The sequence below is a fragment of the Canis lupus genome, chromosome 13 (genome assembly GCF_048164855.1).
Source record: "Canis lupus baileyi chromosome 13, mCanLup2.hap1, whole genome shotgun sequence".
NCBI classification, from domain to species: domain Eukaryota; kingdom Metazoa; phylum Chordata; class Mammalia; order Carnivora; family Canidae; genus Canis; species Canis lupus.
Window position 1 is genome coordinate 59,978,463 of NC_132850.1, and position 19,495 is coordinate 59,997,957.

At 34.0% G+C, this 19,495-nt stretch overlaps 1 protein-coding gene across 4 annotated transcripts in view; it reads right to left on the reverse strand.

Annotated features, from left to right (window-relative positions):
* FSTL5 (follistatin like 5) overlaps positions 1-19,495 on the reverse strand; it is a 683,263-nt gene that overhangs the window by 654,939 nt on the left and 8,829 nt on the right. The window lies entirely within an intron of this gene.

The following is a 19,495-nucleotide window of genomic DNA, read 5'->3' on the forward strand; positions in this document are numbered from 1 at the left end:
CCTAGCCGCTGGCTCCCCTTTCTCTGAGCTCCTAAAACAGCAGACCTTACATTATGCCTACAGCTATCAGATTTCGGTGAGCGAGAGAATTTTAGGATCAACCAAGAGATTCTGATTCCAGAGGTCTTAGAGGAAATCCAAGAATGTGCATTTTAAACAGGCATCACAGGGGATTCTATTACTGGGGCGGGGGGGGGGGGGGGAAGAGCCCCATTCTCGTGAAACACTGCTTTATACTACCTGCTATACCTGAATAGGAAACAGATTAATCTCAAAGCACATAAATTATATTTGCATTCCAAGGTTCAGTAGAGCATTTATTTTTGTTTGTTTCATTGATTCAGTGCCTGAATGTTGGTTTTGTTCTTGATCTAAGCAGAGGTAGACAGAATTGTATTTATTTCCATACTCTTATTACAGGCAGAGGGGCCGGGGGGGTGGGGAGGGGAGGTTGAGACTACGGAGGGAAAATACTGTACACGTTAGAATTTTTTTTAATGTAATCTTTCAGTTGCCAGAGGGGTGGGATTGGAGGGATGGGCAAAATGGGATGGGTGGAGGGGAGCGGGAGACACAGGCCTTCAGTTATGGAATGAATAAGTCATAGGGACAAAAGGTGCTACATAGGGATTATAGTCAATGGTACTTGAATAGTTTGTGTGATAACAGACGGCAGCTATGCGGCAAACAGCGTAACATACCCTACACGTGGAATTCACGATGTCATATATCTGGAACTAATAATGTAACATTGTGTGTCCACTATACTTTGAAAATAATAAAATCTAATCTTTTTAACTTCAGATGAAATCATTAGTGGCATTAAAAATACCTGCCCTGAAAATGTTCCTGAGCTTAGCGATAGGGAATCTTTGCTGTAGGTGAGATAAGAAATCATCTTCAGAAGCATGAAGGAGAAGTTGCAATCAAGAAAATTGCAGGTATTTATATTTCTCTTTGGAATTCTTGCCATCTGCTCTGCGGGAGGAGCTAATTCCCTCTTATCTTCTAGACAAAGTTGTTTGGTCCCCTAAGATTTTCAATCTGTGAACTCTTACATGCTATTAAGAGAATGTGACTATCTTTTTGAAGTCGGACTCTTGCTTAGTTATTAAAAATTGATCAAAATCATTTAAATATGTAGCAGAGAAGGGGTGGTAACGTCGTTCTAATAGTAGTTCGAAAGCTTACGGCTGAACTCAATGTATCTGAACATGCATCTGAGTTTTTGAGAGTGTTCATGGTTCTCAAAAACACTACAAGTAAGGGAGTACTGGAAATCTGGTGTGCACAGTGTAAACTGAGTGACTGAGGACGAGCAGATTAAGGACCATCTCAAGGTTACGCAGAGAGTAGAGAAGGTCACCAGAAGTCTCAGATCTCTGCTTCCTTACTCGTAGTTTCTACAGCATATGAAGAAGTGAAAGACACGCAACCCTTGTATGTGGATGGCTTTTACCCCCGCCAACTCCCTGTGCTCCCTCTCCTTCCTTCTTCTCACTCTTTTCTTTTTGAAGGCATGTAACATCTTATTTTCATATAAATACAGATAACATCCACTTTAAAATATAGCCCTTTCTCAGACTAGGTCAGTGTTTCAGCTGGTGCCAGGCATATGGTAGACTTGATAAATATTTGAAAAGTGAAAAAAAAAAAAAAAACTCTGTCAAAGTAGTTGCCTTGAAATTATGAATCTTCCTATATTTGTGATAACTGGTGCCATAAAGAGATGCTTCATTTCTTCTGTTTCTGCTTTTAAGAAACTTTACATAACCAGCTCTATGACATTAAGGACAGACATCGCTGAAATGGTTTCGATGTCTTTTGGTCAGTCATGGGATGTGGAATGGATGATCCTTGTGGTTCCTTAAAGCTCAAAATTCTGATTTCTCATCTATAGCTTCCACTCTCTTCCCTCCTTCCTACGTACAGTTGATTTTCTCTCAAGTCTACCTCTGGGCCACTGCACTGTAGTGTTGAGAAATAAGAATAGTCCTGGGAATTTTAAGCACAGTGGTATCTCAGGCCACGGAGGCCTTGGTGGAAGTGTGTTGGGGTGAATAAATTAAAGTCAGGGGACTTAGAGGTGTACTCGGTAACACGGAGTAATCAATTTTAAAATATGTGATTATACCGCCCCTGAAGTTTCGCATTCCTCGATGTATATTTTAATCTGTAATTGGTTGATGGGCTTCAGGCAAGCAATTACACACTCTTTTCTATTACATGACATGGGAAACCACCTGAGAATATTTCAAAAGTGCTTTGATTTGTTTGTGAAAAGCATCTGAAAGAAAACGAAAAGCTCATTGGTTTCTGAGGCCTACTGCTTTCTGACAGTCCAATGACGTTGGGCGAAATGAACAACTTAACCCCTTCTCATTTAGCTCCTGGAAATTCTGATTGCATAGTCCCTTCCCCGGGCTGGAGGGAAGGGAGGGTAACAAAGGTATTATCCTACACAGGCCTCGGAGGAGTTGTTTTAATAGGATGGAATCATGGCTCCTGATCTCATTTTCCCATAAATGTTCACAGCTCAATCTCACGGAATGGCTGTGTTTACCAGCACTGATGTTGATAATCAGTGTTAACACAGGAAACTGAGACAGTCAGCCAGGCAGTCCTTTTCTTCTCTTGTTAACGGGGCTTGTTATTACGGTTCCTTCAATTTCCTAGAGGATTCATGTACATAATCATGTCAGCTGCTAAACTGGTGGGAATTGAAGTTATTCTACATTTTGAAGCCATTAGCATGTGCCAACTTAGTAGCTACATAAATTACTGCTTTGCTTTCCACTTCTTAAAAACTTCTAGCAGCTCAAGCAGCTCTAGTTTTTTGGTGGATATGTGCCTGTCAGCATAGAACGACTTGAGTTTTGGCAATTATCGACTTAATTAGATCATTATGGAGCCAATCAGAATAATGAAGCCCTCAAAGTAGGTTTACAAAGGTTTTGTGACTGTCTGTATTTGAACCGTTGTATCTAATTTCTTTATATTTGTCATATTATTGCTTAGTTAAATGTTACACCTCCATTTCATTTACATTTAAAATTCAATTAGCGATAATCATTAGAACACAGTCGTTCATTTTTTAAATAATATTTCTTTTTATAAAAAAGGTGTATCTTGAGTGTAGGCATTTATAAAATACATATGAGAAAAACAGAATGAAAATTACTTGTGATGTCACAGTCCAGAGTCAATGATGCTTAATATTTTGGTGTATTTCAATCTTTTCCTTATGCATGGAATCTAAAATAAATTCCTTACAGTTTAACCCATTTAAATGTGACTTTTTCCCCTACTATTGCACAAAAATTTGTCTCACTGAGTCTCTTACATCTTCATTGGTAATTTTAATGAAAATCTCTATGTACTTTCTTATCTGTCTTGGCTTTCCCTAAGTAATTGGGTGTCATTGTATATTTCAAGCTCTATGAGGTCAGGGGTCATCTGGTATTACCTTTGTAGTCCAGTGCTAGCAGAGTGCCTGGCACATAAGTATGGCTCTTTGGATATTTCGTAGAATAAACAATCATATCCCTCATCTTCAAACAATGTCTCCATTTTATCTTAGGGCAATAACCCTTGTGGATTTTCCATTACTTACCTAGGAAGGTATTCCATTACTTATCTATTCCATTACTTATCTAGAAAGGTAATTTCCATTACTTATCTAGAAAGGTAATTTCCATTACTTATCTAGAGGTATTCAAAATCTTTCATTTTCTCTTGTTCCACACTACTTTCAAAGCTAGAGACTTTCTGTTCTACATCTTCATCTTTCCACTCTGCTTAGCTCTCCATGCACTCTTGTGATTTCAGTGGTCATCTAGATGGTTTTCTTTTCTAAATAAATATCCATCACAGACAGTCCCTTCTCAGATTCATAAACATGACTGCCTATTGTAGTTTTAAACTTTGATACATACTCATCTCAGAAATAACATGGTCTAAGCCAAAACAATTACCATCTAATCTCCCAAAAAGTAACTACATCTCTCTGTGAGGTGAGATAATAGAGAATAGACTATGCTCTATTAAGAAATAGAACTGAAATGGGCTTGGCTTTGAGGGATGACACGATCCCAGTTAAAAGTGAAAAAAAAAAAAAGGAATTGAAGACAGTCTGGAAGACATGTCTACGATGATTACTTTCAAGGTAAATGCAGGAGCAAACCAAATTATTTACCAAGAGTCTGTCAAATTTAGCTTTTACATCTCTGGAGTTGGGAAAGTTGTGGATATAAAAATTCCTGTGAAATGGTTTAGGACTGAGAGAGGGACTTGGTTAGACTATTAACTCAAAAAACTAAACAGAACTCTACAGTAGTAGACTGGATTAATAAGCTAAATATGCTACAAAGAGCTGTAACTCAACACCAAGAAATCGAGCCTGTGAATATAGCCATTTATATACCAAAAGGAAGTAATATAACCTGAAATTAGTGAAAAATTATATATTTCTTATCTAAAACCGTGTTTTCCAAACACATTTCTTTTTAAGATTTTTTATTTTATTTATTTATTCATGAGAGACACACACACAGAGACACAGGCAGAGGGAGAAGCAGGTTTCATGCAGGGAGCCTGACGCAGGACTTGATCCCGGGTCTCCAGGATCATGCCCTGGGCCAAAGGCAGATGCTCAACCACTGAGCCACCTCGGCTGCCCCCAAAATGCATTCTGCAGAATACTAGGGATATATTAACTGGATTTATATAGGAAGGAAAAATTTAGGGAAGCTGGCATAAAAAATAATTTTATGAAAGATTTCTCAGAGAGTTCAATATGATAATGGGTACTGGAAGTTCCAAGAGGAAGCCAGAGCATGCAGGGTTTCTTAAGAATACATAACAATTCTTACTTTTTTAAAAGAAGAACATATTAAGGGATAAATACGCTTTGATTAAACTTTGAAATAGATTGCTATAAATGTATGCATATAGTGGGTACTAGATCTTTAAAAATGCAGCATACTAAATGATAAAGAAAACATGTTTAAAATATAATTTAACTTTTTCTCAGCTATTTTTCTATGTTGGCTATAAGTCAATAGCTATCATCATCATTCTCCCATAAGAAAATAATAAAAACTGGTGGAAAATTTCTACATAATGAATAATTATAAAACATGTCCCCAAATTTTAACATGAATTATGAAAAAAATCCACGTATAGGGGCACTTGGGTCGCTGGGTTGGTTAAGAGACTGATTCTTGATTTCATCTCAGGTTATGACCTTATTTAGGGTGGGGAGATCGAGCTCCATGTCCATCCTTATGCTCAGCACAGACTGTGCGTGAGATTCTCTCCCTTCTCTGCCTTGGCCCATTTCTCCCCACTCACATGCTCCAACTCTCTCAATTAAATCAATCAATCAATCAATCAATCAATCAATCCATATAAGTGGACCCATTCATCTCAAACTCATGTTATTCAAGGGTCGATTCTACATACATACACATAGTAGATATAAATATAAATAAATATAACATAAGCCTTCTCTCTCTTAAATGTATTAAGTAACCCATGCAGTTCAACAATCTAGCTCCAATCTAAATATGAAGCAGTTTTTTGATAAATCATAGTGTACTGGAAAGAATAGTTGTAGAAACTTCAATTAAGTAATTAACTGAATTAATTAATTTGATTAGTATGTATTTAACACACATTTACAGATTAAAGACTATTAATACTAATACTGGAAACTACTTAACCTAAAAAAGGACATCTAATTTTTTAAAATATTTTAAAAAATAGTCATTGAAATAATCCTTAGTAAGATCAGCAACCAAAAATTACTTGTTATTATCAAATATATTAAGAATTGTACTGGAATCCTAGTCAATGCAATTAAAAAGTAAAAATAAAATAAAACATATAATTGGAAAGTTAAGTCAAAACTCTATTTTTAATTATGTGACTGTCTATATAGAAACTGACAAATGAATTTTTATTATTAGAATAAATAAGCATTGCTGAACCAAAAAAAGTCCACATGCAACATACAATTGCAAATCTTTAGGCCACAACATTGAGTTAGAAATGTATTTTTCTTTTAAATTAACATTTAGAGTAGCAGTAAAAAATAAAGTCCTTTACAGAATTCAAATATTTTACTGAACTACTTAAACAAAGTAAGGAGATGGTAGCAGTGATTATATTTTGGAAAGAATTCTCTACCATTAATATACCAATATTCCTCAAACTGAGCTATAGAATCAGTGCATTTCCAATGAAAATCCAAATGGGGTTCTTTATGGAACTTGATAAGCCGATTTTAAATTGCATATGGAAATAAAAAGAACCAAGACATGTCATGGATAGTAGCACATGATGAAAAAGTTTGAAGGGTGAAGTTATGGACAATAACAAATCATATAATAGTTTAGGCATACTGAAGACTAAAAACTGAACAATGTGTTTAGTAATAGGCAGGATATTGCTGACCTTGACTGGAATAGATTTCAGAGAGGACACATTTAGAGAGAGAAATTTGATAGGTGGTATCCCTACCAAATTTGTGGTAGGGATTTACAGGAATTTTGCCACAAAACAAGGGAGAGAAAAGGAATGAAGGATAATCACAGATAATCAAAAATGTTTTTGCTCGTTTGATGATTTTAAAGATGGGGAAAACTACCTTGCTCTTTTATGCTGATAAAAATAATCCAGTAAGGCAGAAATAATTGATGAGGCTGAAAGAGTGAGGAGAATCCTTAGAGCAATGCCCTTGAGTAGCTAAGGGAAGACATGATACAGTAATTGAGATGTTCCAAAGTTTTTTTTAAGTAGAAAATGAAAAATCAAGCATTATCATTCATATGCCTTCATACCTGTGTGAACTTTATTTTGACTCCTGTCAATTATTAATAACGTAACTTTAGCCAAATTATTTAAACCTCTCTCTACCTCAGCTTTCACCTGTGCGATCGTACCATCTTATGAGGCTGTTGTACGAATTAAATAAGACAATGTATACATAACACCTAATACTTTGCCTTGACACACATTAGGCTCTTAAATAATGACAACTATTAGTATTCTGATTTTTAATGAGAAAAATCAACTACATCATCATTGAAATATTTCTGTTACAATCAGTTAAAGTCTCAAATGCAATGTCAATAGCTGCTTAGCAGTTTCTTAAAACAGGCTATATTCTGCTAAAAACAACAAAACAACAGCAACAAGACCACGCACACTGATACCCGATGATAGATAACATTAGAAATATTTACTCAAACAACACCTACACTTTTCATAAGTAACCATCTGCAATTTATATTTAATTGGGTCATTTTATTTCCAGTATAAGACATTAAGTTACAATGATCCAAAAAAATCCACTTTTAAAAGTTATTAACCATAGCTTGATTTGTAGTAAGGCATTAGTACATGCTTTATAAATGTAAATCACATTAAATTTGATTTTTTTTATTTTAAAATTTTAATTATGAGCTCACATTATTACCTGGCAGTGCTCCTTATAAATATTAGAGCAGATGATTCTTTTTCAAGATCATAATTTGTACCAAAGACAATCTTATACATATTTAGTGGTCAAATAGCCATTAATGCTCCTTCTTAATTGCATATAATTGGCATTACTAATTTAAATGCCCAAAGCATATTATTTTCTTTCCATTTTTCTCTTCTTATTCCGTTTCTTGGCTTTTATGGTTATTATAAATTGCATAGTTTTTGAGTGCCTGAACTTTAAATCATCATATACACCTTAAAAGACTAAGACTTAGAATCTCAAATACCAACAGCTGACGTTAACCTGACTTCAAACACACACACACACACACACACACACACACACACACACAGACATAAACAAATGCACACACATAAATATACAGAAGAGCTTGCTTTTCAGTTTCTAAGCAGAAATTTTCTATTCTAAAGTTTTTTGTTTTCTTTCAAGATCACACAATTGGTGTATGACCATTCCTGTTCTCACAATATCTGCATATTTCAGAGTCAAAAATTTACTGAGAAAATTCAAGACTTTGAAATTACCAGGTGTTGACCCAGTTTGGGAAGTTCCATACTTATGTCAAAAACAGAACCTTCTGACAGAGTTCAAAGCTTCAGTTACTGGATTTCTAATGCAATGAAATGCAGTGAAGGGCCTTCCTTAGCCTCAGTGGGGTAAAGGGCTTGCCTAGTGACTGGTCCGCAGGAGATAAACAAAACGTATTCTAATGTGATCCAAAGTTAATGAACTTTCAAGCATGCACGAAAGGAAGAAAATTCAAATGCACACATCAGTGATTTATATAGCTATAACTTAATTATTTGGGAGGAATTTCCATTTGTGTTATATGTTCTATTATCGATGTAACTCAATTGGATTGCCTTCTTATATTTGCATTTTAATGCACTAAAAGGATTTAATTTGAACTTTTCTCCCACAAGGCTATTCCAAATGGAAATTTATTTCCACGTTACTATTTGAGCTGTATTCCATTCATTACAATCAAACATGTCAGAGTATACTATGTTGCATACAATCACTCCGCCTGTGTGATTAGTATGGAATCAAACTCAACTTAATTTTTTAAATAACTTTGTCAGCTCTGGAAAATGACACCAATTCAAAGCTGTGCTTCATCATGATGAGGTTGTAAACATCAAGAACATCATGGTTATTTTGAAAATCTGATTAGACAAATATAATGATCAATAGGAAAAAAGTGAAGGCGTATTTCAAGCAACATTGCAATACAGAAAAGCAAAAAGAACCAGGTAAAATCCAATACACCATGCACATATTAATCTTGCTTGTTAACTTTTAATTTTTTAAATCTATTTTTGTTTTGGAATTTCCTTATAAAAATGCTTATATAAAAGTATATGTTTTAGAATGTGAAGTTAATTCCAAAGAGCAGACATCCACACAGAATTACTGTTATCACAAATTAAGAAGTGAGAATCGTCAAAAAAAATTTAAAAAACATAAATTTCTAAATAATACAATAACATTTTGAATAAACACACATCTAGTACTAGTACACACACACTCTCTCATACATACACACAAGTGCAAATCCACACAAACATGAATATTTACATATATAGTTATACATAGAAAATATTTTAAGCAAGTAATGAAATCAAGTATTGTAATTATCTCAAATTCTTAATGAGTTTTAAGAAGTGAAAATCAAAATACATATTTAGAAACATTTAGAGCAAAATGCTTATAGAATATTACCAGTACGTTATTACAGAAATAAAAGTTTATTTTTAAAATGTCTTTAAAAATTCAAGTTTATAGAGGTTTCTATATAACATTTATAGTCTAGATTGTCAAAATCACACAACAAACAACTCCAAATATCACAAACCTATTTGTTTTTCAAAGTGAATGTTTGCCTATGCTATATATCCATTGATAGTTGGCAGGGAAGAAGCCTTTTTGTGTAATTATTTTTAAAAACTGACATGAGGAAGAGTGCCCCATCTTATGACACCGTCATCTCAACATGAGCATCAGGATATGCCATTGGAAGGGATGAAAACATAGGGAATCTGGCACCTGCTCTTAAGCATTGCCAGCTAGGAATTCTCCTGTTAAATCTACTCCCTTTTCACTGCCCAAACCAGTCACAGGACAACACCTAATTTCAAGAGGATGAGACAGTGTAATCTCTCTATATGCTCAGATAGTAAAGAGAACTTAAAAACTGGTGAGAAATGATCATTTCTACAATACTTCAAGATCTTTTTTTCTTTTTTAGGCAAACTGAACCCGTAATGTGGAACTTGAACTCATGACCCCAAGATCAAGAGATGCATGCTCCACCAATTGAGCCAGCCAGGTGCCCCTTAGGCCCTTTTACATTATAAACCTTATAATAACCTAATGTGTATTATGATTCTTTTTTTTAAGATTTTATTTATTTATGAGAGAAACACAGAGAGAGAGAGAGGCAGAGACACAGGCAGAGGGAGAAGCAGGCTCCATGCAGGGAGCCCGACGTGGGACTTGATCCCAGGTCTCCAGGATCACACCCTAGGCCGAAGGTGGCGCTAGACCACTGAGCCACCCAGGCTGCCCTGTATTATGATTTTTAAAGGCTGGTGAGACTATACTGCATTTCTGAACTTTCTGAAAAAGTAATTTTTTAAAAAGATTTATTTATTTATTTTGGAGAGAGATAGAGAGTAAGCATGGGGTTAGGAGCAAAGGGAGAGGGAAACTCAGACTGCACTATGCGGGGAGCCAGAAGTGAGGTTCAATCTCAGGATCCTTAGTCACCATCTGTTTGGTATATGTGCTGCCGAAGCGAACACAGTCACCATCTGTTTGGAATCTAAGAGTCCAGCTTAACAAACTGCCACCCAGGCGCCCCTGCAAAAGTCATCTCTTACGTGCTATATTTTTGCACTAAATTTCTGTGAACATACACTGAAATAGTAATTTATGCTCTATTTTAACTTAGAGATAAACTAAAAATATGTCACAATCGCACTATACTGATTAAAGTTTTTATTTTTTTGTTACTGAAATATACATCAAAGTATAATAATTTCTTATTCATATAGCACAATAGTGAAGGAAATAATAATGGTCTTCTGGAACCCAGACCTTAACGCATTAAGCACCCAATGTTATTTTCTTTCTTACACTCGAATGGGGATTATCTGTGTATCTTTATCATCCCTAACTCTGTCTCTGTGTCTTTCTATCAGTCAAACTATCTATTTATCTATCATCAATATACCTAAAGAATAGTGCCTCTTTAGTTGAAGTAACTGTAAAGTTTTGGGGTGGATCTATTCTACTTGAAGAATTAAATGTAGAATTTATTTTCTAGAGTAAATTCCTTAATAATGACATTGTCATAATTTCTATGCCCCTTATGAAGAATAAGAAAATATGTTCAAATCTGTGATTTTCTATATACCATAAATTACTAACTACCATCAAATAAATCACTGTATCTATAGCTAAAATAGCCTTCTTTTCACATTACCTTAATGTCTAGCTCATTTTATAAGTTTTAGGTTCACAGAAAAGTTGCAAAGATAGTACATCTCCCATGCTAGATAGTAACTGTGTACCCAGACATTTGATCCCCTATTGTAAACGTCTTATGTTAGTATGATACATTTGTCACAATTAATAAACCAAAACAAATACATTACTACTAACTAAAGTTAATAAAGTTCATACTTTATTCTGATTTCTTTAGTTTCACCTCATGTCCTGTTTTTCCCAAAAAAATCATTGAGGACATCACATTACATTTCGTTATTACGTTTCTATAGGCCCTTCTTAACTGGGATCTCAACTAATTTTCTAACTTTCACTTTTTCAAAATTTTGTAAATATTCTTACCTGGTAATTAGTTTCTAAACTTAGCTTTTTAGGTCACTCCCCTTCAGTTAACATTAAAATGTTGCTTTTCAAATAATACCAGTAAAGTCCAACATCAAAGAGCATTTCACAAGAAGCTGTTTTCATGACAACAGGTAAAAATTGGATTTAAAAACTATGGTAGTTCTTTGATCTTGGTTTTTCCAAGTGTGTCCTATAATAAAAGTTGTAAGATTTCTTTGTAGTCCAGAACTATGAATTTACTCGATTGTTGTGAGAAAATACAAAATAGAGTGATAAATTGAAATTGGATTCACATTTTTGTGCAGCATTTAAATTAAATTTTACTTAATTCACTATCTTTTCTCCGAGGAGGTTTTCTAGAAGAATTTTTATTGTTTGTACTGTTTCCTTAGTTTGTCTATTTTTTCATTTGTATTTAAAAAATTAATGTTCTAACTCTGTAGACCACTTAGGTAAATGACAGGCATTTGTACCTGTGTTACAGACCCACCCTCATTACCTAAGCCGCAGTCTGAATTATCTAGAACATGGCAGATTACTGGACAATATTTAGCTAAATTTGATATCTAAAATTTATAAATAAATACTTAAAAGTTGAAGCTATCAAAACTTTCCCATATTAGATGAGTTTGTGAAAGACTGTTACATACTATTTAGACAATCCTTCCCTCTGATGAACATAATTAGTCTATCATTTAAAAATCCTCATACACAATTCAAAATAAATGAGATAAAATGCCCTATTAGTATATTTTAGTGTGATAATTATTGTGTCATACTAAATGCCTCTTATTTTATGTCTCAGATTTGGATCTCCATTGGGTTTTCAACCATTATATTTAGTATATGCATGATTCTAGTGGATCTTCAGCTTTTAACACATCAACATAATGCTTCATTGAAAATGTACTTATGGACTTATTAGTAAGTATAAGAATTCCAAATAATTTGAGGGTTTTAGAAGATATATATAAATATATAAAAAATACAATATAAAAATAGAATACTATTTATTTCAAGGTAAACATGATTAAAGTTAGTGTTCACTGTCCATAATAAATCATTATGTATATAGTTCACCCCTAAGCCCCAAAGAGATAATCACTTTTATCTTAAACATGTAAAAGTATTCCACAAGGTAGCCAAAAAATTATATGAAATTTCTTAAAATCCGTGTGATTTAGTACAACACTTTGGCTTTCTGAGTCAGGCATTATTAACTTACATTTCTAAAGGAATGACTACCAAACCACTGTACAAATAAATACAATTTATATAATATGAAATTCTAAGAGCTACAAGGACTACAAGGGGTAAACACTTAAGAAGAACCACATGTATTACCCAGCCTGAAAAGCATATACATTAAACAAATGTTTGACATTACTCTACCTACATTTGTATCAGGAAAAATACTGCAAATTCAAAACCAAAACCTTTTGTTTGTACCATTCACCATATGATTACAGGTATGAGGCTCATAAATAGAGTTTTAGCATTCAAAAGTTATTACAATAACAATTCTCCTCCCAAAATAAAATGTCTGAAAGTATCTTGTTCAGGATTATACACAAAAATCAGAAAGCGTGCAATGACTGGAATGAAACCAATACACAATTGAGTCTAATCCCAATTAAAATGAAATGGCTTAATCTTTGTTTACTCATTATTAAATTAAATGATAATAAAGATTCCTCCCACTGAAAAGTCAATGTAGATTCAGTTAATTTTTTATATATTTTATATACATTGGTATAGATACACATATATTTAGTTTTTATTAGAAAAACAAGACAATTTTTAAAATATTATAATTCCTGTAAAAACATCACCTTATGATTTTATTTAGTTTGTAATTCAGTCTCAAAATTATGTCTAGTCTGACATTTTTCTAAGATATACCAGAAACCACAAGTTCTGATATTCCATCATTTAGTGATAAGACTTGAATGAAAAAAGATAAGACTGCATTAATAAATTTAGTTTTATTTTCCTCTAAATTAAAAAGTTTTAATTCATGAGACTTTTGCTTTTGCAAAATTGTAGAATTTCTTAATTAAAAAATAATGAATAATCAAGATTGCATTAGAATACTATAGTTTCATTCAGAATCTTATGCAGTCAAGACATGAGTCACTGAAGAAATCTTATGTACTTGAGAAACTCAAGTGCTTTCTAGAAAATCTTGCTGGGCCTAATGTATTTTTATTTGAGACTTTAGACATCAAAAAAATCAGCTTGCATGAGAAATATGACACTAAAATTATAGAATTCTTAATATATAGTCACAGAGCATTGAGTCCTTTGAGCCTGGAAAGTCCATGTGTGACCCTGTCTGTGACAGTGTGGCCTTTAACCTCCCAAAAGCCTTTGGCTCAGCCTTGGTTCTACCTTAAAAGGTCTTGTAATGCTTTAGTGACATTATTTAAATGGTGTCCAAAATCAGGCTTGAAAAAACAAAAACAAAAAACAAAAACAAAATCAGGCTTGAGGCCCAATAATTGCTCAATAAATGATAAAATAATAATAATAATGACAAATATTATTATTTCATCATTTATTTCTTCATATAATTCAATTTTTAATTGATTTTATAAAATCAAGTTAAGATTCTTTTAGATTTATGGCCAAAGAACATACAGAGAAAATTTACAGAAAACTTACTTTAAAAAACATTAAAACATCATATTCACTAATAAGGAAATGTAAATAAAAATCCAGTAAGTAGGGCAGCCCAGGTGGCTCAGAGGTTTAGCGCCGCCTTCAGCCCAGGGCCTGGTCCTGGAGACCTGGGATCAAGTCCCATGCCGGGCTCCCTGCATGAAGCCTCCTTTCTCCCTCTGCCTGTGTCTCTGCATCTCTCTCTCTCTCTTTCTTTCTCTCTCTCTCTGTGTCTCTCATGAATAAATAAATAAAATCTTTTAAAAAATCCAGTAAGTATAATTTTCACTGTTATATTAACAAAATCATAAAATGCAACACTACGACCAAATAACTCAAACATCACTAGCCTAAATCAATTTTAATCATTATTGAAAATAATGCAACAGTAGCCATTTCTAAACTTAAGTATGATCAGGTGATTTTCCAAAATAGTTCAACTTCTAGTGAAATTTTAAAATAACAACAAAAGCTTTGAATGGATTTCAAATATACCTTTTAAAAGTTTGTAGATCCTCAACATTCATAGAAAAACTGCATGCCAAACAATAAATAATAATATGTATATTTTACTAAAATGCAACTTTATTATGATCTCAAGAAATCATATATGTTGGTATAAAATTTAAATGTCCTCTGGAAAAATGGCAACTAATTCCAAAAACTGTCATTATGCAAGAAAAGAATCTATTAACTTATCATTAAGTCAAGACTGACTAATACCATCACACTGAGACTATGTTAAGAAGCTATTAGTAATAAAATTTTCCTTCCTCTTTAAAGAATGCTGCTATGTAATTGCTCATTATTACAGCATGGTAGGATTTCAATTGAATCTTTTGAATATATTTATACTCTCAGATGCAGAAAAAATATATTTTATTTTGAAAAAGTGTTTTAAATTATCAAGTTTTCTGTTTTCAGCAAAACTTTGGAAAATTGTGGAGCAAAGTCCCAACCAAAAACAACCTGAGAGTTGGTACTTTCAAATTTATGAAATATATAGATACGAGACCTGGCTCTCTATATGAAGTTGCCAAAGGAAAACATCAGATCTGCTTAGGAGTTTCTGAGAATGGATGCCCTTTATTTTGTTCCTGTTTTTCAAAGTTTAGAAGGAAGCTGCACAGGTCCTGGATAGTACACAAACCTATGTTTAAGTCCAGTGTTTTTAAGCTAACTAGTAACATTTTAGGATAAGGCCCAACTTATTCTCAAGACTATCAGAGATTTAATTTAAGCCAACTAATGCTATATAGAAGTCCCCGAATGCTAGGCACCTAATGGTCATGTTCTCTTTTCTTGATTAGACCCTGTGCTAACATCTAAAAACTGGGGCAGGAAAGCCTCGGTTCACAGAGTGAGGTCTTCATAGTGTCTCAACAATTTATAAATCAAATCTATTTACCTTCTTAACAAATAGGACCAAAAAAAATAGGGAGAAATGGTGAGGCTTCTTGAAGTGTTAAATAACCATGAATCTGAGGACCCCTGGGTGGCTCAGCGATTTAGAGCCTGCCTTTGGCCCAGGGCGTGATCCTGGAATCCCGAAATCAAGTCCCACATCGGGGTCCCTGCATGGAGCCTGCTTCTCCCTCTGCCTGTGTCTCTGCCATTCTCTCTCTGTGTGTCTCTCAGGAATAAATAAATAAAATCTCAACAAATAAATAACCATGAATCTTGCAATTTCAAAAAAGTTATGCTGCACATAAAGATAAAGAAGACTTTTTTTTTTTAAGAATTTATTTATTTATTTATTTATTTATTTATTTATTTATTTATGAGAGAAAGCAGGAGAGAGAGAAAGCGCAGAGGGAGACGAGAAGCAGATTCCCTGCTCTGCAGGCAGCCTGACTCGGGGGTAGATTCCAGGACCCTGAGATCATGACTTGAGCCAAACATAGATGCTTAACAGACTGAGCTACCCAGGCTCTCTAAAGAAGACAATTTTTGAGGGAAAGCATAGTGATATTAGAAAGCTAGTATCAAAATATCCTTAATGCTTTCTTGAGCTCCCTCTACTGATTTTTAGATAGTTGTTAACCTGACCGAGATGTTTAACAAAACATATACAATTATCACGATGTCTAGTTGAGTGCTAGTATCAAGAGCAGTTTTCACAGCGGGGCAAAAAATTCGACTCCAGATATTATCAATTAAATCATACTACTTGTTCACAGACAGGAAAACAAACTCAACAAAAGACTTTCCTCGTCCTCAGGCCTCAGGAAACAACAAATAGGACACTTGCCAAAAGAAAATAAACAGTCATAGAGGGAATTTATTTGAAATCTTAGTTGTCATTAATTGTAAATATGTAGACTTAAAATGCAAAGCATTTCTAGAATTTTTTCTCTTCATTTTTAAAATCTTTTTAGCTCAATTAATGATGACTTCATGAGAAATCTCATCAAAGGAAGTAATTTATGCAAAGTATTGCCACAATTTGTGCAAGTTCTTTCAAGTCTTACTTTTTTTTGTAAATGCACTAACTTTTGAGATTCTGCCAAAGTACTGAGATGTTGTGCATTTAATTGTTACACTTATTTCATAAAGCTGTGGGTGTATTTCTAGCACATTCATTTTCTTCTGCTTTTTCCTTACATGGTCCCATGATGTCACAGTTTTTAATAAACACTGGTTTCTCAAGCATGTGCACAAACCCAAAAGGCATACTAAGCATTTCTCTTTCCCTAATAATGCCATAGTGTCTAGGATAATGAATCACTTGACATAAATACCAGCTCACTGGATCATTGCCTCAAAGGAACATAGATTTTTAGAGCACTCAAGTTTTCTATGAAAGAATGTGAAGTTCTGAACAAATAAACGGTACAATGCACAAAGTTTTCAGAAATTAGCTTTAAGTCCTAGAATTTAGTTACCATATCTGCTCTGCATTGTGTATTTAAAAATGGAAAGAAAAATTAATCTAAATAACATTTCAGTTATTGTAGTGCCAAATAAGGAAGGATGCTAATTTTCATTAACAAGAAAAATACAAATAAAAAGAATCATTTTCATCATGATGGGAGCCTTTTGGACTTTGTCAATAATTAGACATCAAGAATGAAAGAATTATTCTAAAGAACACATGTAAATGGCCAACATGGCCATGAAAACTTGTTCAACATCCCTAATCATCAGGGAAATGCAGATTGAAGCCTTTATGAATTATCACCTCACACCTGTTAGGATGTCTATTATCAAAACAAAACAAAACAAAAACAAAAACACAAAAAAAAACCACAAAAACCTAGGGTGCTTGGGTGGCTCTCTTGGTTGGTTAAGCGTCTGCCTTTGGCTCAGGTCATGATCCCAGATCATGGGCTCCCTGCTCAGTGGGGAATTTGCTTTCCACCTCTGCCCTCCCTCCAGCTTGTGCACTCGCTCTCAATCTCTGTCTCTCTCTCTCTCTCTCTCTCTCATAAATAAATAAAATCTTAAAAAAAAAAAAAAAAAAAACAAAGAAACCCTGTGCATTGTTGGCAGAAATGTAAAATGGCACAGACACTATGGAAAACAGGTTGGATATTCCTTAAAAATTAAAAATAGAATTATCATATGATCCACTGACCCAACTCTTTCTGGCTATTTATCCAAAAAAATTGAAAGCAGGATCTCAAGAGATACTGGCATTCCCACATTCATTGTAGCAATATTCACAACATCCACAAGTAATGTCAACTTATCAGAAACTACTTAATGGGTGCCACAGAATGCCAGAGTTGGTACCCAAGATAACCTCTACCTCAGACATCACTCATTCCTTAGTAATCTTTTACCTGTTTTACTTTTGATCATGATACTTATCAATAATAGACATGATCCTCTGTCTATATTAGTTTCTTTATTGTCTGTCTTTCCACAGAAAGAGTAGAGTGGGAACTTTCTATCATTCTCACTCAATCCCCAGCACCCAAAAGGGCACCTGAAACAGTAGGCACTTAATGTTTACGGAAATAATTATTTTATGTTAAATATTATCCTAATGTTTTAAAGAAAATTACTGTTTATTAAAATCAAAAATTGAATTTTTAAAAAGATTTTATTTGGGACACAGAGAGAGAGAGAGAGTGAGTGAGCAGATGAGCGAGGGGAGGGGCAGAGGGAGAGGGACAAGCAGACTCCCTGTTGAGCAGGGAGCCCCAAATGGGGCTTGAATCCAGGACCCCAGGATCATGCCCTGAGCCTAAGTCAGGCGGTTAACCAAATGAGTCACCCAGGCGCCCCCAAAATTGGATTTATATACTAGTTGATTTTATTTAGATTTTATCTAAATAAAATTACTGTAAACTGTATGCAAACTGTATGTAAACTTATAAAAGATATAAGTGCAATAAAATTGTATAATAAATGTAAGGAAAAGTAGTTACCTAAATATTTACCAATCGCTAGACTAAATAAATAAGAACAAAATTATTAGTATCATAAGTGTGATATTCTTTTTAAGATGACATTCTTTTAAAATATGAAGTTCTTTCAAAGTAAATATAAATAAATTTGTGGCATTTTTCTTAAATAATAAATGCAAATAGCATTTGAACTTTAATTATAATTTCTATACATCCGTAAAGCATAACACTAAATATAAATCCCTGATTTGCATGGAAAGATTCTATGTTGCATGAAATAAGATAATAATAATAAGCCCTTTGTGTGGTTTTTCAATTTGTTGAAGACCAAAGACAAAAAATAAAATAATAAAATCAGAATAGAAGAACAAAACCTAAAAACACTAACCAATCCATGGTCATAAACTACATGTACAAAACGCTACATAGTAGAGGCAAACACAAAAAAGAATAAACTTCAATGAGGATTATGTAATAATATGTACATGAAGTAATTTCAAACTGTGACGTTTTGCACACGTGGAAGGAATTCCTAGGGTTCTTCCTTTAAAAAGAACTTAATATCAATTAGGAAGGACAATCTAAGACACTTTAAAAGAACCAAAAGCCACATCAGACTATTCACCGCACAGTTCAGGTCATAAATGCTGGAGACCGGTGGCACAGCAATAATGCAGAAAGGTTCTAAGGTTCAAGCAGAACTTGAGACAGGTATGGGAAGCATAACTCCTACATGAATCCCAGTGACCCACACTCTTGTATAATCACCTCACCTTATGTGGAGCCAGAACCTTTAACTCACTTTTGACCAACAGAATAGGACAAAGGTGATAGAGTGTTCTTACATTATGGAAAAGAGGAGAGATTTTTAAAACTTAATTAAGGTTCCAAATCAGTTGACATAAGTAAGTATGGAGATTACTCTAGCTGGACCTGACCTAATAAGGTGAGCCCTGTAAAGCAGGTCTATAGGTCAAAAACTGAAGGAATCAGCCAAATTCTTATCTGGCCTTGAAGACACACACAAACAAAGAAAAGTAAAAGAAAAAGAGAAAAAAATATTAACAACAGCCAGTGACCTTGGGGAAGGAGCCTGGGCCTCAAATAAGAGCCC